The following is a 24,659-nucleotide window of genomic DNA, read 5'->3' as shown; positions in this document are numbered from 1 at the left end:
CTACTACACCCAGTCTTCTATTTGAGACAAGGCTTACTGATATTTTTGTCTGAGTTGACCTTGAACCATGATCAGTCCATCTTTCCTTCCTGCATAGCTGGGATTGTCACCATGCCTGGAAAAGGTTGTAATTCTGATGAAGTCTAATTTATTTATTTTGTTCGTTTTATGGATTATGTGATAAGCATCCTGTCTAAGAGTGCTTCTCTATACCTACATCAAGAAGGTTTTCCTTACATGTTTTCTTCCAAAAGTTTTATAGTTTGACATTTTACATTTACATCTATCATAAATTTCCAGTTAATTTTTCTGTAACCTAGAAAAATTAGGAGTGGAGTTTAGGTAAAAGTTTTGTTTCATTGCTTATGCTTATCCAATTGTCCTAACCTAATTTATTAAGAAGACATTGGCATGGAGGCACAGTTCCAGTGGAACAGGGTTTGCCTCACAAGCTCAAGGCTTTGAGTTCAAACTCTAGTACTGCCAAAAAAAAATAATAAAATGCCTCAATTTTCCATCGAATTTCTTTTGTGTATATGTGAAAAAGTTGGCTAAACCTGTGTGAGTCTGTGTCTAGAGTCTACTCCATTGATCTCTCCATGAGTATACTGGCACTGCTGACTTGGTTCCCAAGCTATAAATTAAATCTCAAAATCGGGTAGTATGATACTTGGAATTTTTTTTTTTCAAAAGTGATTTAGTTGTACTAGTTGTTTTTGCCTTTCCTAGTGAACAAAGCTCAAAAGTTAGATAGTTTTTTTATCAACATTCTGTGCCATTAGGGCATCAGAAAAGGAAAACCTGGTATGCCACCCATTAATTAGTATGCTTACATAAAAGTGACATATTGGTAATGGGAGGAGTCTTTAAAAGTTTAATTCTCAAAACAATGTACAGAGCACCTTCTATGTGCAAGACTGTTCCCAATAATGGGAATAAGAACAAGACAGAGATAGCAAACTAATTTCTGTGTGTGTGTGGGAGGGGTGGGTGCCAAAGCGAATGTGCATGCATGCACCAGCATGTGATACTCTGAGGCACTGTCCTCAGCTTTTCTCTCTTTTTTTCCCTCAAAGCTGTGCTCTACCACAACTCCACTTTCTTGATTTTTGGTGGTTATTTGAAAATAAAGAGTCTCACAGACTTTCTTGCCTGGACTGGCTTCAAACTGCTATCCTCTTCTCAGCCTTCTGGGTAGCTAATATTATAGGCATGAGCCACTGGTGCTTGGCCGCTAATTTCATTTTTGTCATCTCCAAAATGCCCAGTAAACGTTCGCAAAAAGTTTACTAATGGACTTAACACAGTTTTCCCTTACTATATATATCACAGTTCACTTACAGCAGCTTCATTGTATTGTGGCTTTATTTTTAAGTAGGTAAATAGTGATCTCTCACCTACCATGGGAGCTACGTTCCAGAGATCCCCACGATAGGTGAAAATCACCTAAGCAGCAGTGTTAGATAGTTGTCCCTTGCTATATTGCAGTCCATTTATTGTTACTTCGCAGAATTTTTGGTGCTCTGGAATGTAACACCCACAATAGGCAAGAACATCCCATTTGCAAGTCATACCATGTTTCTGTAATTATTTCCCATAGTGTCCCAAATCATCAGTCTTGCCTGCTTCAGGAAAATGCAATCCTTGATGAAGAAGTGAGCATCTGATACAAGATCCTTTCTTTAAAGCGAACAGTCCTGTTCCATTTCTGCTCCCAGGTCCTTCAAACACAGATTTCTCAATAATCACCAGATAGTTAAGTGCTGGTGGCTCATACCTGTAATCCTAGCTAGTCAGGAGTCAGGATTGCAGTTCAAAGCCAACCCAGGCAGGAAAGTTCCTATCTCCAATTAGATTTCTACCTCCAATTAACCACCAAAAAGGCCAGAAGTGGAGTTGTGGCTTAAGTGGCAAAATGCTAGTCTTGAGCACAAAAGCTCAGGGACAGTGGCCAGAGCCTTGAGTTCAAGCCCCAGAACTGGCACAAAATCACAACAACCCACCATATATTTTGCTGCTAGTACAAACTCTCAAATGCAAATATTAGATAACAAAACAAATAGACAAAAATTCAAAAGAATTCTTATACTTCAAAAACCCATTATCTCTTTGGATTAAACTACATAGTACTATGTCTGTAGGTAGAATTCTCCCTTAGCTGGAGACAAAAGTGAAGTGTGCAGATTTCAAAAGATAGACAGGGTCTGAATGCTCATTCTGCCATCAGCCTTCAGCTACTGAAGCTTCAGTTCATTCACAACTACTTGGTGCATGTACCTGGCACACAGTATTGAAAAGAATTAAAGGGATAATGAAAAATACTGTGAAAACACTTCATACATACTAACAATACTACCCTGAGCTGCCCTGATAAACCGTACAGCCCATCTCAACTACTTCCTCTTTCATCTAACTGGCCCATCTCTAGGGTCACCTCGTTTCCCTTCCCATTGGGTCTTCTCACCCCTATATCTCTGCAACAGGATACTTCCAGCAAGAACACTTGGAGGGAAAGCTGTCCTACTCATCTGCATCCCTGACTCCTTGCACAGTACAGAGTCAATGGAAATAATTTTATATTGCTCTGCATACTATGTATGTGTAGTTAGCATTTTAATACTGAATCACTAATCACGATCTTAACCATTCACTTCTGTTAAGACATTCTAGTTTTTTTTTCTTATTGAGTATAATAAATAATTAGTTCATTTTTCTCTTTCTGGATTACATGGATACACTCCTCCACTAGTAAGAGAATTGTAGAGCTGACTCCATCATGATTAGGGAAACATGGTAGGGAATGTTGGGGGGAATAGACCTGACTCCATCTTATTAGGTCAACCTGACCCCAAATTCTGCTTCTGCAAATGGCTTGCTTGTTATTTGCTCTACACCCTGCATCAACCTCCTACATCTATGCCGGCGAGCTTCACTTGTAGTTTGCTGTAACCCTGCATCAAGCCCCTACATCTGCGCTACGCTTTTACCTTTACAAACACCAATTAGAGGACTGCTCGGGGTCACGGTGGCATCTCCCAAGTCTGTGCTGCGTCCCTGGCCAGTTAGTTCGCTTTATGCTTCCCCAATAAATCCATCTTTTTGCTTGAGACTGTCTCTGAACAGTGAACTCTTTGAGGGACAGGGAATCCCTTCCTTCAAACTCTGTAATATTCCTTAGCCCCATAACAAGAATAAGATTAGGACTATGGTTCCTAGAGCATGAACTGGGGCAGGGGTGTAACTTAGAGCACTTGCCTAACATGTGTGAGTCAATTGGGTTGAAACACCAATACTACAAGGGGAATGGAAAAAACAACACCTACTAGAAACTTACCAAGTTTTCCCCAATAGCTTTATTATAAAATATTAGAATATGTATTCTAGTATTATTGCAAAATGAACTGCTATTTAGCTTTGGTGTTTCAGTTCTACTTTGTTGACCTGAGGCTGCCTCTATCCAACTTTCCCTGGGACACTGGACAGAAAGAGAGGAAGCAAGGGCAATTTCATAGTCAAAGCTCATGACCAGCATGTATGTATAATAGCAAACTGTTTATTTGAATATGAGAAGAAAATTTGTGCCAGTTTCTTTAAAAAACAAACAAACAGCTGGGTGCTGATGGCTCATGCCTGTAATACTAGCTACTCACGTAGCTGATATCTGAGGATTGCAGTTCAAAGCCAGCCTGGGCACGAAAGTCTGTGAGACTCTTATCTCCAATTAACTATGAGAAAACCAGAAGTGGCACTGTGGCTCAAATGAAAGAGCACTAGCCTTGAGCCAAAGAGCTCAGGGACAGCACTCAGGCTCAAAGTTCAAGCCACATGACTGAAGGGAAAAAAAACAACAAAGAATCTACTTACCCTAGGCTGTCCTTGAACTCTTTCTGTCTCAGCTTCCTGAGTCGACCATCACACCTGGTTTTGCAGCTATTACTTCAAAACAAACCAACATAGCAGTTACTGTATCCGACACTGTCTTAACTGCTTTATAGACATTAACTTGGTGACCCTTGTACCAACCCTGTATATTACTCCTCTTTTACAGCTGGAAGAAATGGAGTCAAATAGGTTTTAGATGGAAGTACATATTTGAGTCCATGCTTAAGTTGCTCTAAATTACTATGCATATGCTTTTCAAAAAAGAAGGAAAGCTGGGCACTGTGGCTCATGCCTGTTGTCCTTGCTGCTCTGGAGGCTGAGATCTGAGGATTGCAGTTCAAAGCCAGCATTGGCAGGAAAGTCCATGAAACTTCTATCTCCAATTTATCACCAAAAAAAACCCAAAAGTGGCACTGTGTCTCAAGTGGTAGAGTGCTAGCTTTGAGCTGAAGAGCTCAGGGGTAGCTACGCCCAGGCCACCCAGGCCCCACAACTGACAAAAAAAAAAAAGCAAATAAATTCTAATTATCCAACATATACCTTCATAAAGAGCTTCCTTCTCTTCACCAGAGGAAGTACTGGAATAAAATAAATTTTAACTGATTTTCCTAACTTGCCTCATTATAAGCAAATGGAAATTTGCAAAGTCTACCACAGTTCTGCACTTAACACAGTAGAATGTAAAAGCATTTTCCTTAATTGCAAAAATGCCCATCCTAAATTGTTTGTAAACCAAAGATGAGCAGATGCTAGAGATGTATTAAAGACTCATGTTTAAACATAACATTAAAGCATCTATCAACCTGCCAGTAACTGCACAGATGTCTTGTATTTGTAACTATGTGCTTCCTAACTTTAACTTCTCTTTCCTTGTAGCCTCCCTAAAAGGGCTTTTAAGACCCAGCACATCAGGAGGAAAAAAAAAAGAGCCTGCTTAAAGGTAAAAATACTTATATACTACCACAATCAACACTCTACAAGGTGAGTTATAAACACTGGAAATGAACCAACTGAAAAAAATTTAATATATCCAAGCTAGTTGAGGTACTACGTGAACACATACATAACATGGCAGTGTTTAAATATGTGAGTCAGTGAGCACTGTGAGAAAATCAATACCAGCTTATGAATGAACTGAGACCCACATTTCATATTGTAAAAAAAATTCATCTGAAACTAACCCTTAAAAAATGACGTAAGTGGCGCGAGGACGTTGGTCCGTGGTGCGGCAGTCCCCAGGCGCCGGCTCCCGCCCTGGCCATTTCCGCGGGCCTTTAGGCTGCGGGCCGAGTCCCGCCCTCCGCCCCTACCCTCTCCGAGCCGCTCTGGCTGCGGACACCCTTGTGTGGCTTCGGTCTCCTGCGGTCCCCGCCGCTGGTGCTCCTGCTGCACCGGTTTGGGACCCGAAACACCTTGTTCTGCCGGCAAGCCCAACCCATGAACCCGGGGGCAGCGGCGGGGCGGGGTGCGCCCCGATGGCGGTGGAACGCCGCCCGCGGTGCCTGCGGCTGTCTTCAGTGTTCGGATCCGACCCGCAGCGCGGCAAGGACCTGCTGCTGCTGCCGCCGGCGGCGGGGGAGAGACTGGAGCCGCGGGGCCTCCCCGTGGACCTGGCCGCCCAGGAGCCCCGGCATCAAGTCCTCTATTTCCCCGGGGATGTGCAGAATTACCATGAAATTATGACTCGTCATCCTGAGAATTATCAGTGGGAAAGTTGGAGTCTAGAAAACGTTGCCACCATTTTAGCTCATCGGTTCCCCAATAGTTATATTTGGGTGATAAAGTGATCCCAGATGCATTTGCACAAATTCAGCTGCTATGACAACTTTGTGAAAAGCAACATGTTTGGTGCCCCAGAACATAATACTGACTTTGGAGCTTTTAAGCACCTTTATATGTTGTTAGTTAATGCTTTTAACTTAAGTCAGAATGGTTTGCTGAAGAATGCGAATGTTTGGAATAAGGACTCCAAAGCATCTGACTATAGATCAAATTCTTCTAGTAATGGTTGCCAGGTAGAAAAAGAGAAGACCTGTAAAAGATTTGATGAATCAACCATGAGTGATAGTGGTTCTACACCATCACTAAAAGGTGCATCTTTCACTCTGATTGGATTCAGTAAAGGTTGTGTTGTTTTGAATCAGTTACTTTTTGAATTAAAAGAAGCCAAGAAAGACAAGAACATAGATGCTTTCATCAAAAGCATAAAAACAATGTATTGGTTGGATGGTGGTCATTCTGGAGGAAGCAATACTTGGGTTACATATCCAGAAGTCTTAAAGGAACTTGCCCAAACTAGAATTACTGTTCACACCCATGTAAGATCTTACCAAGTAAGTGATCCAATGAGATCTTGGATTGGAAAAGAGCATAAGAAATTTGTTCAGATACTTAGAGATTTTGGTGTGCAGGTGACTAGCCAGATTCACTTTGCAAAGAAAGCTCCTTCCATAGAGAATCACTTCAGGGTTCATGAAGTATTTTAAGACTACAGCATATTACTGTACTTTGTTTAATGGGAAAGCATGAGCACTTTGTTACAAATTCATATAACAAAATGTGTGGTATAATTTGTAGTGCATTGTCAGTTTGGGGTGGGAGAAGCGCACATTCCTAAAACAACCTAATGTGTATCCCTTTCTTGTGAATATGAGCATTGGGCTAGGTTAGGATTCACTTGAGAGCTATAAGGATGGTTTATGATAATCCTAAGAGAAAATATGACCCTTAAAAATGAAAAAAAAAGGGCTGGGGATATAGCCTAGCGGCAAGAGTGCCTGCCTCGGATACACGAGGCCCTAGGTTCGATTCCCCAGCACCACATATACAGAAAACGGCCAGAAGCGGCGCTGTGGCTCAAGTGGCAGAGTGCTAGCCTTGAGCGGGAAGAAGCCAGGGACAGTGCTCAGGCCCTGAGTCCAAGGCCCAGGACTGGCCAAAAATAAAAAAAATAAAAAATAAAATAAAAATAAATATAGTCTTTAAAGGGAAAATAAAATTGTTGGAAATAGCTAACTTTTTGAGTAACAATCTAAACTAATTTTGATGGCTTAACAGTATTTAGTTACTTTGACATTCATGGACCTATTCTTGATGTGTTACCAACTGTTTTTTTTCCTAGTCAAGGTATTTTACTTACAAATGCTCAAGAACAAGTAATAATATAAAGTTGGTTTTAATACATTACACTTAAGAACTATGGCTTCATTTTTGTCAGTTAATTGATTGTTGTTAGGCTTCTTGAATCATGGGCATAAGCCAGTTTAAAAACAATTAGTTGACTATAATTATATATGGTGAATAAAAACATACTCAGAGCAATGTAGTTGCCTTTAAGAGGCCAACATAGGCAAAATAAATACATAATGATTTGTTAGTGCTCTACTGAAATGGAGACAACTCCACAGATATAAAATAGTGTTTCTTCAGAAGATGATCTTTGTCTGCTAAAAGAAAATAGCTCTCTTTGGCCAAAATGCAAAGTGACATAACTATAAGAAAAGTTACAAAGGGAAAGTTTGGAGACACAAATGATTTAATGTTGGCTCAAAGGCTGAATTTGTTTAACACTGCTACATGATTTGGGTGAAGTTGCCTTCTGCCCCTTTTTTTCTTGACCTAGATAAGTACATTTTGAGAAACCAAGATCTAATGGATTCCAACCAACCTTGAAACATAACTGTGGGAGTATAAACAGGGATCAGTTGCTTTTTTGGCTAATTAATAATTAGCTTTGAAGGTCATGAAATAAGCTAGGAAGTAATGTGCTGCCTTAGGACTGAAAAAATAAGATGTCTTAAGATCAAGGACCTAAATTTATAAAACAATACAGAAAATGCAAATGTGTTGGTTTCTTCACAGAATTATATTTTGATGAATATAAACATTCCAAATATTCATATTCAGAGTAAAGGATCCTTGCAGACCAGATGCTTAAAAATAAGTGCACAAATCTACAAGAGTAACTAAACTTTTAAAAGCAAAGCAATTTTACATCGCTCCATTTTATTTATATGTGCACTCTTTTTTTTAAACTAAAAACTCCCATTGCAGAAACCAGTCACTTTGATAATATTTTAGCACTATGATTGGCTGGCTTTTGCTTAGTTTAATAATAGTTGGTTAAATTCCCATGTATCTCATATAAAATAGCTGAATTACTGAATGGTCAATGAGCAGGAAGAAAAGGCTGTGATTTTCACAGGACTAACTGAAATACTAAGGTAGGACTTATAATAGAATTTACTTTTAAAATCTGAAATGTTTGTAAAAACCTGAGATGTTCAGTTTTGCAGTTATGTGAATGCTTGATTTCATTTGTTACAGATTGAATAGATATTAAGAATTCACTGAGACCCTAAAAGTGCCATCATAGTGAGACAGTTATTGAAAAGTGAAAGTACTTGTCAGGACAAAAATATGTTCTGAGTCATCCATATTCAAATGTTTTCTGTTTAAGATTTCAGATGGGTCCTATTTCTACATTTGTTTGTTGATGTAAATGTTAATGTGTCTTCTTGACTGTGCCCTTTAAATTGAGAAAATTAGTCCTACAAATAATGTGAAAGTTGTTGTCACCACAGCATGAATGTATAATTAAAATTAAGTTTACAAAAAAAAAATGACAAGGGCTGGGGATATGGCCTAGTGGCAAGAGTGCCTGCCTCATATACATGAGGCCCTGGGTTCAATTCCCCAGCACCACATATACAGAAAATGGCCAGAAGTGGCGCTGTGGCTCAAGTGGCAGAGTGCTAGCCTTGAGCAAAAAGAAGCCAGGGACAGTGCTCAGACCCTGAGTCCAAGCCCCAGGACTGGCCAAAAAAACAAAACAGAACAAAAAAATGACATAATTGATGAAATAAGTAGAAAAATACTGAATAGCACAATTAGGAAAAGGAGCTAGCTTCCATTTCCTCCGAAAGGCAAAAACTTATCAAAGACAAATGGTTACAAATAGAAAAGGAAAACGTATTGCATAATGAAATTAGTGTTAAAGAAGAGGATAAAGTTAAAGAATTAATTAGGTATCTCATATATTTCAAACCTTATGCTTTTAGTGAGATAATATTTCTTAATCCATTCACTGACGGTCTATGATGTACAGACACTGTCCATAGTACAGCAGGAAACAAACATATACTATCAACAATCAAAAAGCATAACTTCAATATTAATATATAATTATATACTTCAGTAAAGAGAGACAAAATCCAATATGGGAAAGAAGGAAATGTAAATAAATATACACTGTAAGAACACCAAACTGATTCTGTACCATCAGTAGGAAAAAAAAATGGGAATAGCTAACATCATATGCATACCATGTCTCTAATTTTACTGTACTTAAAAAGGAAAATATTACCAAAAAAAAGAATTATCTAAATCCAATTGTTAGCCAGGCATGGGGTCTGCACCTATAATCTCAGCACTCAAGAAACTGAGGCAGGAAGAGTGGTCTATACGGTGAGAACTCAGAAACAACCAACATTGGCTCAAAGGGCTCTAAATGGCCTAATACAGGAGCAATGGATGCATTACATACTGATATCAACTCTAATTCAGTGCCAGCCCACTGAAATGTAATGCAAGGGGCTAGGGATGAAGCTTGATGATAGTGTATCTGTCTACCCATCTAGGATACACAAAGCTCTGGGTTAGACCCCAGCACCAGATCAATCAACTAACCAAAGCAAAGAAATAATGAAAGCTATACAATATAATTTAAAATTTTCTAGGATCTACATTTTAAAATAAAAGTTAGGATTTCAATTTAACACTAAAACACTTTTACATTAAAAGTTGGGTTTTTTGTTGTTTTTTGTGTGTTTGTTATACTGGGTCTTTCATGAGCTAGGCAAAAGCTCTACCACTGAGCTACAACTCCAGCCCTGCAAAAGTTATATTTCTCACTAAGCACTGGTAGCCCATGCCAATAGCCCTAGCTACACAGGAGGCTGAGATCTGAGGACTGCAGTTTGAAGCCAGTCTAGGCAACAAAGTGCATGGGAGTCTTATTCCCAATAAACTATTTAGAAAAAAAAAAAAAACGGAAGTGCTAGCTTTCTTTGAGTAAAAGAATCTCAGGGGCAGCACCCATTCCCTGAGTTCAAGCTCCCGGGCCATTGTGCCATTGTGCATACGTGTGCATGCATTTTCAGCACAGAAAGTATTTATTAAAATAAAAATTGGGTGCTGGGAATATGGCTGGTGGTAAAGTGCTCGCCTTGTATACATGAAGTGCTAGGGTTGATTCCTCAGTACCACATATGTAGAAAAAGCCAGAAGATGGCACCGGGGCTCAAGTGGTAGAGTGCTAGCCTTGAGCAAAAAGAAGCCAAGACAGTGCTCAGGCCCTGAGTTCAAGCCCCACGACTGGCAAAAAAAAAAAAAAAGTAAAAGTTGGCACCCTTAACTCTGAGCAAAAAGTACCATTTTAAGCTCATAATCATTATAAGATTATTGAGATGGGTTGTTTTTTGTTTTTTGTATTTTGTTTTCTGGGTCATGGGGCTTGAACTGGGCCTGGGCACTGTCCCTCAGCTCTTTTCAGCTCAAGGCTAGCACTCTACCATTTGAGCCACAGCCCCACTTCTGGTTTATTTTTCTGGTGGTTAATTGGAGATAAGAGTTTCACAGAGTTTCCTGCTCAGGCTGGCTTTGAACCTTGATCCTCAGATCTCAGCCTCCTAAGTAGCTAGGATTATAGGCATGAGCCATTGCTGCCGGGCGGATTATTGAGATATTTAACAAATGAAGTATTTGGTTTACATTTAGTCTTTGAAATCTAACATGTGTTTTATGAATTAAGGATAATTTCAATTCAGACTAGCTACAGTTCAAGTGCTCAATAGCCAATAGCAGTGTCTGGCAGTCTACCTGGCGATTTCCAGGTGAGGGATAGCTTACTTGCCAGGAGGCACTTGGAAACACTTCTGGTTGTCACCACTGGAGGTGTGCTAGCAGCTCTAGAGACACTGCTCAGGACCTACAAATGAAGAGCCTTACAACATAAAATTATATGGCACAAAACATCTGTAATGCTAAGGTAACCTAGCCTATTTAAACAGCTGCTTCAGTACTTGATTATGCTGTTCTAGGGAAATGTACTTTATGAGGCCATCTGATTTTTACTTTATACTTTAAATTTTTTTCCAGAAGTAACTTGTTAAGGCTTCTCCGGGGATGAGAAAAGGGCACCCATGGTTCTTTAAGTCTTTTAAGGAGCACAACTATGTGAAAGGCTTGCCTCAGTAGCCAGATGGCTCAACAAAAAGAGAGGCATGGAAGCAGTCTTATTCCAAGGGAAAAGTCCTGCTTGGTCCAGAGGTGAGAAAAAAAATTGAACAAGAAAATACTGTCACTTATATCCTCCCACTGACTATGTGGCTAGAAGATACTGAGCTATTTTTTTCCCCACCTACCAAGATGGTGGTGATGAAGAAGGAGTAGGGGCACTAGAGAGCCTAAAAGGAATCATGAGACTTTAATTCAGCCAAGGCCCAAACAAAAGTCAGAAACACATGCATACAGTCATCTGAGGAGAATTAATACACAAGCAAAGACAGCCACTTGCACAAGAGACTCCCCATCCTCTGTGGACACTGATGCCATCCATATCTTTGTGTCTGTAATAATTAATGCACCTATCACATCACATGGCTACTGCTTATCCAAGTTCCCATTTCATTTTAGGCTGCCAGAGTGGAATATCTGCTGACAGGGTAATCATGGGCTTTCCCTTTGCACTAAAGCCCTTGGACAAGGTATCTGGGCCTAGAAATCACTCCCCAGGCTGAACAATCCAATCCCTTCCTGACAGCAGCATAACAACAGGGGAGCGCTCCTAAGCTCTGGGGCTGAGGGGGCATCCAAGTTGTTCCTGAATGCAGAAATGGCAACAGACTGACAATATAGAAGCACCACTTGGCTTTGGGGTGGGGGTGGGGAATGAAGGGTTTCAATACTGCCTGCTGTCCCCCCCCCCCGTACCCCTTCCCCCTTCTGCCCCCAACAGTGGTTCTGGAGCATGGCCTCATCTTCATAATTCACAAGATCCTAGGACAAACACAAAACAAGCAACTTGTTCTTACACAACCTTCCAGCCCAAGAAAGAAAAGCTTTTGTGTAGAGGTCCCAGCCCATTGCTTCCTTTACAACAAACATCTGGAAAGACAGACTTCCAAGGAAAACCTCTTGTACCAGAGACAGTACTCAAGACTTTATTAAAAGTTCAATTTAAAGGGCTGGGGATATAGCCTAGTGGCAAGAGTGCCTGCCTCGGATACACGAGGCCCTAGGTTCGATTCCCCAGCACCACATATACAGAAAACGGCCAGAAGCGGCGCTGTGGCTCAAGTGGTAGAGTGCTAGCCTTGAGCAGGAAGAAGCCAGGGACAGTGCTCAGGCTCTGAGTCCAAGGCCCAGGACTGGCAAAAAAAAAAAAAAAAAAAAAAAAAAAAAAAAAAAAAAAAGTTCAATTTAAAGGGTGTAAAAAGTATGACAAGAAATGTACTCATACTCACTACTTAACATATGTAACTGTAACCCCTCTGTACATCACCTTTAAAATAAAATTTAAAAATGTTTAATTAGGGAGGGGAAAATTAAAATTTGCTTATAAGTAAAAACTCAGTTTTTTAAACATCCAAAGTTCTCCTAGGATCAGCTAATTTCAGGTTTTCCTCCATCAACTACTTCCACTGGGTTAAAGAAACCATTTTCTCTCCCAATCATTCCCAACTTTCCTTCCTCACTGTGTGTGAACATGATACTGACCATGTCAAACTTTGCCCTTAAGAACTTCCAAATATCTGCCACTAGAGTCAAAGAGGTCAGCAAACCAAGCTTGGTATGGTTTAGATATAAAGCATGTTTCCTTCCTTCCTGCCACCCTCAATCCCCCACCCCCAAACAAATGCTCATGTTTTAAAAGGCTTGGTCCATACCTGATAGATCTAAAGGGCTCTGACTTAATAGATTAATCTGCTACATTCATAATTTTTTTTCTGCTTGTCTTGGTGCTTAATTGGAGATAAAAGTTTTACATACTTTACTCCCCAGCCTGGCTTCATGAACTACAGTCTTCAGATCTCTGATTCTGAGAAGCTATATTACAGGCATGAGCCACTGGCACTCAAGGGAGTTCATGCTATGAGTAAAATACTAGGAAGTGGTAGAAAGTTTCAGGAGTACAGCTGAATAGAATAGTTCCCTAGGGGCATGTTCTTAGGCGCCATTTCCTGTCTTATGCTCCTTCTTATGCAGTTCTTGGCAGCTGTCAGTTGAGCAAGCCTGTTCTACTATACCATCTCCACCATGATGTTCTGCCTTTCCACAGGCCCAAAGCAATGGAATCAGACAACTATGAAGTGAAACATGAGCCAAAAGAAGCTGACTTCTTTAAAGTGCTTTTCTTACTCTTTTGTCACAGAAAAAAAAAAGGTTTAACACATTTGAAGAGAATTAGGGGACCCATTAATCTTGGCCCTACCATTTGGCATTTCCATGCTTGGAAAAAGAACTACTGTAGGTAACAGCTCACTGGTCTATAGTTGTGCTGTTCTAGTCTCATATTGATGACCATCACTTAATTCAATTCACAAGAACAAAGACAGAAAACCAATGGGTACAACAAGAACATCACTGTAGTAAAAGAGGAATTTTTCTGTAAATCATGTCTATTATTTATCCCATAATCAGAAGGAATTTGAGGACATTGAATTGTTTCATAGACTTAATTCCAAGCATCACATTCAAAGCTCCTCTTATACTGGTGGTTTGAGATTAATTTAAATAATATGGTAAGGTTTCAAAGGATTAAATTTACAATGAAACACAGGGAAATATTTGTTAAGAGAACAATGGTTGAGGGAACAGAGACCTAAGGCAGAAGTGACCAGCAATAGCTACATATTAGAACTACCAAAGGGGCTTTAAAATAGCACCAATGTCCATATTCTACTCAGAGACTAATTTATTTTGTCAGGGTAGGGTCTGCCCCCTGGGAATTATCTCAAAACACTCCTTAAGCAACTTAAATATGCAGTCTGGCCAAAAACTATTGATTTAGAAGTGGAACTTGTGCATGTTGTTCTCTTGGACTCAACCAAACTCTGTCAACATGATATCTTAGGCTATGTCAACCCCAATATTTCTAACTCTTACTGGGCAACTGAGATGTTTTCTACTATGAGACACAACATTTAAGAAAACTAAGGTGTACCCACAGCCTTACGTATGACACTGTAACCCCTCTTTATATATCTTTGACAATAAAGAAGTAATTATTTAAAAAGAAAAAGAAAACTAAAGGACTACTTGATAGCTCTCTACAATACTAAGAGTACACAGAAGGTTGTAAAGTGTATGGGATTCTTAAAACTCCTACAACTACAACCATTTATTGCAATCCTTTCTGAAGCTTACTCTCAAAGTCTGAATGTATCTATGTCCATGACACAGAACACACATGAATTCCCCTTGGCAAGATTGGCTTTAGAAGACAAACCTATCTTGAACTCCATGTTAAGTACAGTTGTCAAGATTGTTAGCAGTGCCTAGCTATTTCATCCTACAACCAACACTGCACCAGAAGAGTGGGCAATTAATGCTTTGAAGGGAAGCCAAGAACTCTGTTCTGAATTATCTAACTCCAGAAATAACAGCACTGGCAGGTGAAGCTATGGAAGAACTGGTAGGATACCCTTTACAATCATACTATCCACCTTTTAAAGTACATAAATTCATAAATGAGTCTTGCTGTCTGCCTCCACATGCAGGCTTTGTCAGAGAAAGTTTTCATTTGATATCTACTACCAGAATTAAATTGATTTTTTAACTAATTCAGAACATAATCTTAACTCAGAAAATAATCTTTAATAATTTAAACATATGTAAGCCCTTCTAGGAAAGCAAGAAGGGAAATGCCAGGGAAGTTTAACTCTACTAAGTAGTAGAACAGTCTACAAAATGAACTTCACATTAGTAGGAAAGTGTGAAACTAACCAGCTAGACCACAACAAAGATTTTCAGAGACCTTATTTCTTGTCCTTAGCCTTATTACTCTTAATTAGAAGAGATGGAAACATGGCTAAGACATGAAAGAAAGTATCAGCAGAAGTTTACCTGAAAAGAGAAAGCAGTTTCATTGAAAAAGTTTTTTCGCTGGCCATTTGGAACTTTCAAGTTTCTAAACAGAACAGGCTTGGGCACTTAAAACTGCTCTGAAAAGGTAGCTAGTTCCAACAGATTTTTTCTCTCTTGACAAGAGAGCTCTTTAACACATGCCAGCAGGCTGTATATATTTCACTTCAGTAGGGTTTCCTTGTAGGCTGTGGCAGTCCTGCTGCAGTGATGGTATGGTGAGCTCACGACAAGGCAGCAGGCCAACCTCAATCTCCAATACACTTCAAATATAGATGCAATCACATGGCTGCAGCAGAGACACCTGGACTTTATATCAATAACTGCACTGCTGTCATCTACACCACGGATCTCTGGGTTGCCACTGGAGACCAAGAACTGGTTCAGGTCAGAAACCCTATCATACCCAGTGCCTAGGAGACCACTGAGCCTTACGAAGCTCTAATGATGCCTTCTTACAGAGTCACTGGGTAACTATGCAGGAAAAAAAATAAGGCAAACAACAAAATAATCTTCATCCTGCCCTCCTTCCTAACAGCAAGCAGATTTACAGGCAATACTCTGCATGAAAAAAAAAGCATAAACAAATTCATATAACTTTTGTCTGAAAAGCTTCAGGGCCTAATACCCTAAAAGTAGAGTTATTAAACAAAATAGGTAAAAGCAGTAAGGATTTTTTCATTTTTTGCTATTGTTAGAAATGGCTCTGGGTAACACATCCTCCTATGTGTCACATAGGAATAAGGACACCAACTCAAAAGGAACTCAAGGCAAGAAACTCTGCAGAAGGGTGCTCCAGAGCCAAAAATCTGGCAAGCAGAGCAGAACAGGCAGGCTGCTCACTTTCACCCTTAATCCAGCAGGCTGTGTCCCTCTGCTCATTTTCACAACCTGCACAATGATGTTGCTTAATTAATGGGCTATAATTTAATTAATACTTACGGAACTTCTATTAGGATTTTTTTTTTTTTTGCCAGTCCTGGAGCTTGAAATCTATACCTGGGCACTGGCTCTGAGCTTCTTTTGCTCAAAGCTAGCACTCTACCACTTGAGCCACAGAACCACTTCTGGCCTTTTCTTTTCTTTCTTTCTTTTTTTTTTGCCAGTCCTGGGGCTTGAACTCAGGGCCTGAGCACTGTCCCTGGCTTCTTTATGCTCAAGGCGAGCACTCTGCCAACTTGAGCCACAGTGCCACTTCTGGCTTTTTCTATATATGTGTTGCTGAGGAATCAAACACAGGGCTTCATGTATATGAGGCAAGCACTCTTGCCACTAGGCCATATTCCCAACCCCACTTCTGGAGTTTTCTCTTTATGTGGTACTGAGGAATCGAACCCAGGGTTTCATGCATGCTAGGCACACACTCTACATGTAAGCTACATTCCCAGCCATAATAAGAGTTCTAAAGTGCTGCATGAAATAGATGAAACTAAAATGTAATGAGCAAGGGCCAATGCAATGGATGAACAAATGAAGCAGTGGTACTCACTAGACACTATGTTGGAAATGAGCATGTGGGTGGGGATGGGAAGGAAAATCTCGGAGAGAACAGTGAAGGGGTGACAGTCTCCAAAAAGAAATGTATTCTTTACCTGACTTACTTAACTCTATCCCTTTTGAACATTACCTCTATAATAACAATGAAAAATTAAATTAAAAAAATGAATAATGCTAGGCACCAGTGGCTCATGCCTGTAATCCTAGCTACTCAGAAGTCTGAGATATAAGAATCTCAGTTCAAAGCCAGCCTAAGCAAGAAAGTCCAAGAGACTCCTATGTGGTGCTGTGGCTCAAGTGGTAGAGCACTAACCTTGAGCTGAAGAGCTCAGGGACAGCACCCATGCCCAGAGTTCAAGACCCATGACCAATAAAAAAACAAGCAAACAAACAAACCAAAAAAAAAAAAAAACAGGTGCCAAAGCAGAAACTTTTCAGAAAAACAATTCTCACAAGATTCACAGAAAGAAAGTAAACTACTTTGACAGAAAAGAGGCTTTTCTCACACTGATCTGAGATACATTGCACAATTTCTATAATGAGCTTAAGTCCCAGAATACATCTTAAAGTCGTTTCTGGTAAGAGATTATAACTACATCCTTAATCCCTAAAACCATATCCTTAATCCTTAAAATAAAACTTGAGCTCACCAGAATATTTCAAATAGATAATTATGAAATCTCCAACTAAGGCTAAAGAGCTAGTCTAAGAGAGAACTAAAAAAATGTTAAGTAAAGATCACTGAATTTATGAATACTAATTTTTTTGCCTTTCTTAGATACAGAATGTTCTAACTTGGAGGAAAATTCTACCAGTAATAATTTGGAAGAAGAAAAAAAACAATACAGTCATAATGACATTAAATTTCAGTTTACTTCTGCTTATTTTCCATGCCTCCTCCTTTTCTAAATCAGTGAAAAACAAGTTACTCTTAGCTTTGGCATACTATCATTAAGAAAAAGAACCACCACACAACCCCAAAGATTTCTGATAGTCTGTCTTGCTTTTGCCTAAGTACTGACTTATTGAAGAACACCCACAACCCCTCTGTGTCTGTGACTTCATGTACTTTATGCCTAAAGCCACTAGGGCTTCAGCATCCCTATGCACAACTCTTGGTTTTACCTAGAATGTTCTTCATTTCTCCAAATCCTTCCTATTCCTCAAATGGCCTCCAGCTAAATGGCCTCCTGAAGCCTTACCTGAGACAAAGGAAACTTGTTATTTTCCACAGCACCTAAATTACTGTAATTCAAGTGCATGTCTGTGAGTTTAAGCCAGGGTGGAAGGCAGGCAAGTCTAGCATCAGTCCTTAGTTGAACCAGATCATTTTGTTCTGCACTATGTTCCTTGGAGAGTGTCAAATTAAAAAATGAAGAGTGCTGGGTTCCAGTGACTCATGGCTGTAATTCTAGCTACTCAGTAGGCTGAGATCTGAGGATCATGGTTCAAAGCCAGCCTGGGCAGGAAAGTCTAGGACTCTTGGCTCCAATTAACCACCAGAAAACTTAAAGTGGCACTGTGGCTCAAGTTGTAGAGCTCTAGCCTTGAGCACAAGAGCTCAGGTATGGCACTGAGGCCCAGACTTCAAGTCCGATGGCAAAAAAAAAAAAAAAAATCTTAAAAAAATTAACAAACAAACAAACAAAAAAAAAAAAAAAACCAGGGGACTGAGAATATTACCTAGTGGTAGAGTACTTGTCACTTATACATGAAACCCTGGATTTGATTCCTCAACAGCATATATATAGAAAAAGGCAGAAATGGTGCTGTGGTTCAAGTGGTAGAGTGCTAGCCTTAAGCAAAAAGTCAGGGACAGTGCTCAGGTCCCAGGACTGGCAAAAACAAACAAACAAACAAACAAAAAATCGTGGGTGGGGGGATGGGGGGCTGGAGGTCAGTATTACAGTAGGGCATGAGTAAAAACGCTGCCTGTAATCCTAGCTACCTCAAGGCTGAGATCTGAGAATCTCTGTTGGAAGCCAGCCTGGGAAGGAAAATCTGTGAGATGTGAGGCTCTTATCTCCACCAAAAAAGCTGGAAGAGAAGCTGTGGCTCAAGTGCTAGTGTGTTTGTCTTGAACAAAAGAACCTCAGGGCCAATGCCCAGGCCCTGAGTTCAAGTCCTAGGACCACATTCACCCCCCTCCACCACCAGAAAAGAAATATGCTGTAAGAAAAGAAGCTGTGGGCCAGGTGCCAGTGGCTCATACCTGTAATCTTAGCTACTCAGGAGGCTGAGATCTGAGGATCATAGTTCAAAGCCAGCCTAGGCAAGAATGTCCGTGAGACTCTTATCTCCAATTAACTACCAGAAAACTGGAAGTGGAGCTGTGGCTCAAAGTGGTAGAACTGAAGAGCTCAGGGACAGCACCCAGGCCCAGAGCTCATGCCCATGACCGACACAAAAGAAAAAAAAGAGAGAAGAAGCTGTGTATGCTGTGGTCTCACATTGAGTTGAAATAATGCCAGCCCCTGAGTTCAAGCCCTGAGTTCAAGAATTGAGGTACGTGCATGCATGTGTACGTTTTCTCTCTCTCTCTCTCTCTCTCTCTCACACACACACACACACACACAAATTAACAATGATCTTGTTTCAACAACAACAAAATTGTGCTTTGGATTAGCATTACATTGATTGTGTTGTCTTATTTATAAATAATTTGTTGATTTGTTTTAATTTTGTAGTACTTGGCCTGTTAGCTTAAGGACCCTATACATAGTTTCATAAATGTACATATATAAATATTAAAATGTAAGTATCTTATCTTCAAAGGTTAGAACTAGCCATTGTGGTAAATGTCATTAATGGAATTACTCAGGAGATGGAAGCAGAAAGATCTCAAATTACAAGGCTAGTACCTGCAAAGTTAATGAGCTCCTATCTCCAAGGTAAAACATAAAACAAAACAGCTAGAGTTGTACCTCAAATGGTAGAATGCTTGTCCCACATGCTTGAGGCGTTGAGGTTAAGACAGGTCTGAGAGAACTGATCTGAATCTTATTCCAGTTTGGGAAACATTGGGCCATTGAATAACACCTTAGCATATGAGGCCTTAGCATATGAGGCCTTCCATGATCTGACCTAGCCTAATACCACAGCTTCATCTTGTTCCTTTCTTACACAAACTGGATGTTTTGACAACATTGCCATTTCCATGTTTTAATTCCAGCTGTCTCATTCACCTGACAGAACCTAAATCCACTCAGCTAAAATATTTAGCAACATGTCAATAAGTAGACCTTGATATTTTAATCCTTCCAGAATGACAGTTTGGAATTACTATATAGTATTTCTATCATCTTTCCTGGTGAGATATGTGTGGATAATTCTCCACAGAATTTTCAACTATGGACCAAGCATCCATCAGGCTATAATATAGAAGACAGGAGGATCTCACAAAACCAGTCTGAATGAAACTTTCCAGAAAAACAAGTCAGTACAGACTTTGACCACTCCTAGTTATTCCCCAAAATTTTTCAAAGTTTTTTCTCTATAAAGATAGGATTTTTTATCTGAAGAGATTAACAACTTTGGTGTATATTAACAATAATTGGTATTTCTAGTTTTGTTGGTTTGGAGTTTGAACTCAGGGTCTCACACTTGCTAGTCAGGAACTCTACTGTGTGAGCTATGCCTCTAGCCCAACCTTTAAAAAAAAAAATATATATATATATATATAAAATATATATCTTTAAGTAGTTGTACAAAGGATTTGCCATTCAACAAAGTAGTTTATAAATACAACACATCTTGCTTAGTGTTTCCCTTTTTATCACTCTCCCTCATCCCTCTGACCATTCCCTTCCCACAGTTTTCTTAATTTTGTAGGATGTGCACTGACTTAGGATTGCATTCTCCCTTCCCTTTTTCTCATTTGTCTACATCCATTCCCACTTCCACTTTAGAATACTAGTTTCCTGGTGTATATTTAGGTGCACTGTGAGTTAGCCTTTCTAAAGAATTACACCATTTGAATTCTAGCCCAACTTCTTTTTCTTAATGTCAGTTCAAGAAAATTAAAAATGTATGCATGCTATATTTACTTTTCAGTCCAAGTAGTTTGAATCTCATGGGGGAAAATATATACGTAAAACACAATGTCTGGTCTGGGAATGTGGCTTAGTGATAGAGAGCTTGCCTAGCATGCATGAAGCCCTGGGTTTGATTCCTCAGTTCCCCATAAACAGAAAAAGCAGGAAGTGGTGCTTGGCTCAAGTGATAGAACGCTAGTTGTAAGGTCTACCCCAGGGAGGGGTCCACACAGACACCCAGACCTATTTAAGTCTGCACCTGGGTTACCTAGGTAACTGAAACACCTGGAGGCAGTTACCTCCTCCTTCTCTGAGGTCACAGCCAATCCACCTGGCCATATCTCCCACCTTTCCTATATAATCCGTCTCAACACAGTCCCTGCTCTCTTTTCTCATTCACTCTCTTTCCTTTTCTCTCTTACTCTATCTTGCTCTCTTTTTCTCTTCTTCTTTCCTCTCTGTCTCCCCATGCCTCCATCTTGTGTGGGCTGGCAGTTTGCTCTCCCCCCACCCCACCCATAAACTCTTCTCTGCCTGAACCATATGGTGGGTTTTCTTTCTGGCCAGCCTTACATCACCTCACATTTGCCATGAGCTCAGAGAGTCTCAGGGACAGAGCCCAGGCCCTGAGTTCAAGCCCCAGGACCAGTTAACCGCCCCCCACCACCATCAATGTGCCGGGAATATGGCCTAGGTGAAAGAGTGCTCCCCTCATATACATGAAGCCCTGGGTTTAATTCCTCAGCACCACATATATAGAAAATGGCCAGAAGTGGCACTGTGGCTCAAGTAGCAGAGTGCTAGCCTTGAGCAAAAAGAAGCCAGGGACAGTGCTAAGGCACTGAGTTCAAGGCCCAGGACTGGCCAAAAAAACAAACAAAAATAATCCCCCCCAAACCCCCACAACTTCTATATATTAATGATTATGTAAGAGAGTACCAATGAGGAAAATTAGCACTGCTTTTCAACTGCTAATGTTTCTTACTGTGTGGACATATTGGAGATGTAACTCTACCAAGGCATCTTCAGTTAATTTGTTTAGTGGCAGTTTGAGATTTGAATTCAGGTCTTTGTGATTTCTAGGTAGGTGCTCTACCACTTGTACCAAACTTCCAATCTCCAATGAATCTTTTAAAACTCTCACCCTAATATTAGACCTAGATGGACACATAAAACCTTTGTCATGTCATTGATCTAAAGAAAATGGGGGAAAAAGTTAAACAAACCTTTTTGAAGGAGTTTAAGATTATAGTGCTTAAAGATATAGAGATCACTTAGAAATATTTAAATATTTTATGTTCTACTTGCTTACAGTTTCTTTAATTTTTTATTATCCTTTAGTAGTTGTTCAATGGCTTGTACTTTCTACAGTCTTAATCACACTCTGGCTTTTAAAGTACTTATCTGTTTTATTTATAATTTCTTTACTCATTTATGTTATACCACTTGTATTCTATGTTTTATATCCTGAGTCAAAATTTTCAAGTTACTTTCTTTTAGATTTATTCTATGTACCTAAAGCAGTATTTCCTCCAAACACTGTAAGATGTACTGAGCAAAAAAATAAATTGTTTTCCAAAGTCAGCTCTATTTGGGCAATTATGTGTATAACATTCACAAATTACACTAGTATTTTGGGTAAATATTCTGAGGAAGCCCACAATAATGAGATCTGGTTAGCCTGGCTTACATCAGCATATCTCATACTTATTGAATATGGATTAACAAAAGTGATTCCTAGAAACAGCATGTACCACCCTGCAGAACTGTTATATTTCTACATCCTTCCCAGAGTTCCACTTGTCACTCTGTCCATTCTGTACATGTAGGTCCATGTTGTCTTTGAAATGAAGGTGAGGGGAAGTGGGAGTGGATACAGACAAATGAAGAGAAAAAGGAGAATTCAATCTAGCTTAGTGCGAGGACATTTGTCTGGCTTCCCAAGGCATTGGATTTAATAATACCCAGCACTAAACACAGACACAGACACAGGCACACACACACACACACACACACACACACACACAAAACTTGTCAATAGTGAAATTGTGCTTAAAATCTGTCTGAATTTTATTATAAGCACCTCACTCCCCCACTTCCCTTACTCCTCCTGTTCATGTACATGCTTTTATCTGAGAAACAAGAGCAAGAGCAACATTTTAAAAGTGTCTGTGCCACTTGAATGCAATGGTAGCCATTCTGTTCTTTCTTAAGGACAATTATATGTCAGAGTGACTCTAAAGTATGAAGAAGCCATTGGCTCTGCTCCAGTGATCAAAGATTTTTGTCTCCACTCCAAATTGTTTTGCCAGTTAATTTTGCAGGCCCATTTAGGCCACAGGTGGATTGTTCCTTCAAAACAGTCTCTTATCACTAGTGTGGGCTTCCTAAAGAAGGAATCTATTGTTTTGGAGAATATTTAACACTTGTATTATTCAAAACTCGGGCTCAAGATATGGCTTGTGGTATTTTAAGATTAACATTACCACCAAGAACATAGAGAAATGCTAAGTTGAGGAAGGCAGAGAAAGGCTGGCTGCACGGAGAAGGATTCCTTCTCTGACCCATCCTCCACCTGCTGCTACAAGGTAGAACAGGACAAGAGCAAGAGAAATGAGACATAGAGCTCTGGGAACCAGTGAAGCAGCCGGGCTACACTCTGTTAGTAGTCAGCACTTGGGTGCAACAGAGCATGGAAAATGGTGATGTTGACTGCTTTGCACCTCTCCTAAGATCTGATAATTTCTTGGTACTTGCTTCCTGTTAGTTGCTTCTCCATCCCCTGCTTCCATTGTTGTTTCTCTTCCCCATATCATCCTCTTCCAGGCACTCTTGTGAATTCTCAGCATCAATGCATGTTAAGGAAAAAAAATTCTCTTTCCTATTTCTCTTGAAGTCAAGGAAAATGAGCCACAGAAGGAGCTTAGGGGAAAGAGGTGGATGAACAGATAGGTCACAAGAGCAGGAAATCTTTCAGTATGGTTTTCCTAGCTGATATTATTTTTCTTGCACATCATAGGAAATGACTAGTGAGAGACAGTAAAACATTAAAGTTAGATAAAGTAAGGCTTTGCCAGAAACGTTATAACATACATATCTGTTCATGCACCAGAAAGAATTAGGAAAGGGTTGGGTATATAGTAGGTGTCCAGGACGTCTCTTTAGGATGGTCTCAGTAATGGTGATACTGAGTTTTGGAAGAGAACAAACACAACACCATTCTTTTTTAGGTCTTGGAGTTAAAAAGAAACAACAGATTTTTTTCCTTAAGATCCCATATATCCCACAGTTCCTGCCTAGTTAGTTCCCCTACCATTCATTCATGACCACCCATGCTTTAGTATTACAATAAGGAGGGGAACTGTGATTGCAAAATTTGTCACTGGCATCATCCTGACAGCTCAAGGATAGAGGTGAGCGACAGAAGGATGCTTAGTGCAAGTGGAGGGGTTTGTGGTAAGGTTAGGACATATGGAGACACTGTAGAGTAGTGCACAGGCCTGAGTATGCATACACATTTTTGCAAGTCTTGTAAGGGGACAGAAACTAGGGCTGAAGACAGAACCCTGACTCACATCAGACCATCAGCTCTCTTAATTTTCACTCAGGCCAGCCCACCCTCTCTGGTACAGAAATGCCTTGGTTCTCTCAGGGCAGAAACACTTTCCACACCCCAATCCTGAGACCCTCCTCAGAGGACTCGACCCTGAACAGTGTGAGGGCAATGCTTTCCCCCCTCAGGAAATGGCAGTCTTGATGCACCATTGCAGTCACCTAGTGGTGAACAGTCGTATTTGTCCAGCTTGGAGGCTCACTACCCAAAATCCAAACCGCCAGGAATGGGGGAGAATGATGAAAGGGTGACACTGATCAAGATGCATTGCCTTAATAAACTGCTTTACTGAATGGCAACTCCTTTGTACAACTACTTAAAGATAATTTTTAAAAATACAAACAACCCATTTCTAATATAGACAAAAGACTTGAGGAGACACTTCTCCAAAAAGGGTATGTGAACAGCCAATAAATACATGAAAAGAAATTTAGTATAACTGCACATTAAGGAAATGCAGATCCAAATTATAAGATTCCACCTTCAAC

At 40.0% G+C, this 24,659-nt stretch overlaps 1 pseudogene; it reads left to right on the top strand.

Annotated features, from left to right (window-relative positions):
- LOC125367061 overlaps positions 1 to 16,832 on the top strand; it is a 52,318-nt pseudogene extending 35,486 nt beyond the window's left edge.
- Positions 16,833 to 24,659: the final 7,827 nt, after the last annotated feature.

The sequence above is a fragment of the Perognathus longimembris genome, chromosome 18 (assembly GCF_023159225.1).
Source record: "Perognathus longimembris pacificus isolate PPM17 chromosome 18, ASM2315922v1, whole genome shotgun sequence".
In the NCBI taxonomy this organism is placed as follows: Eukaryota; Metazoa; Chordata; class Mammalia; order Rodentia; family Heteromyidae; genus Perognathus; species Perognathus longimembris.
The sequence above is the reverse complement of the archived record's forward strand: the minus strand, read 5'-3'. Positions and strand labels throughout refer to the sequence as shown.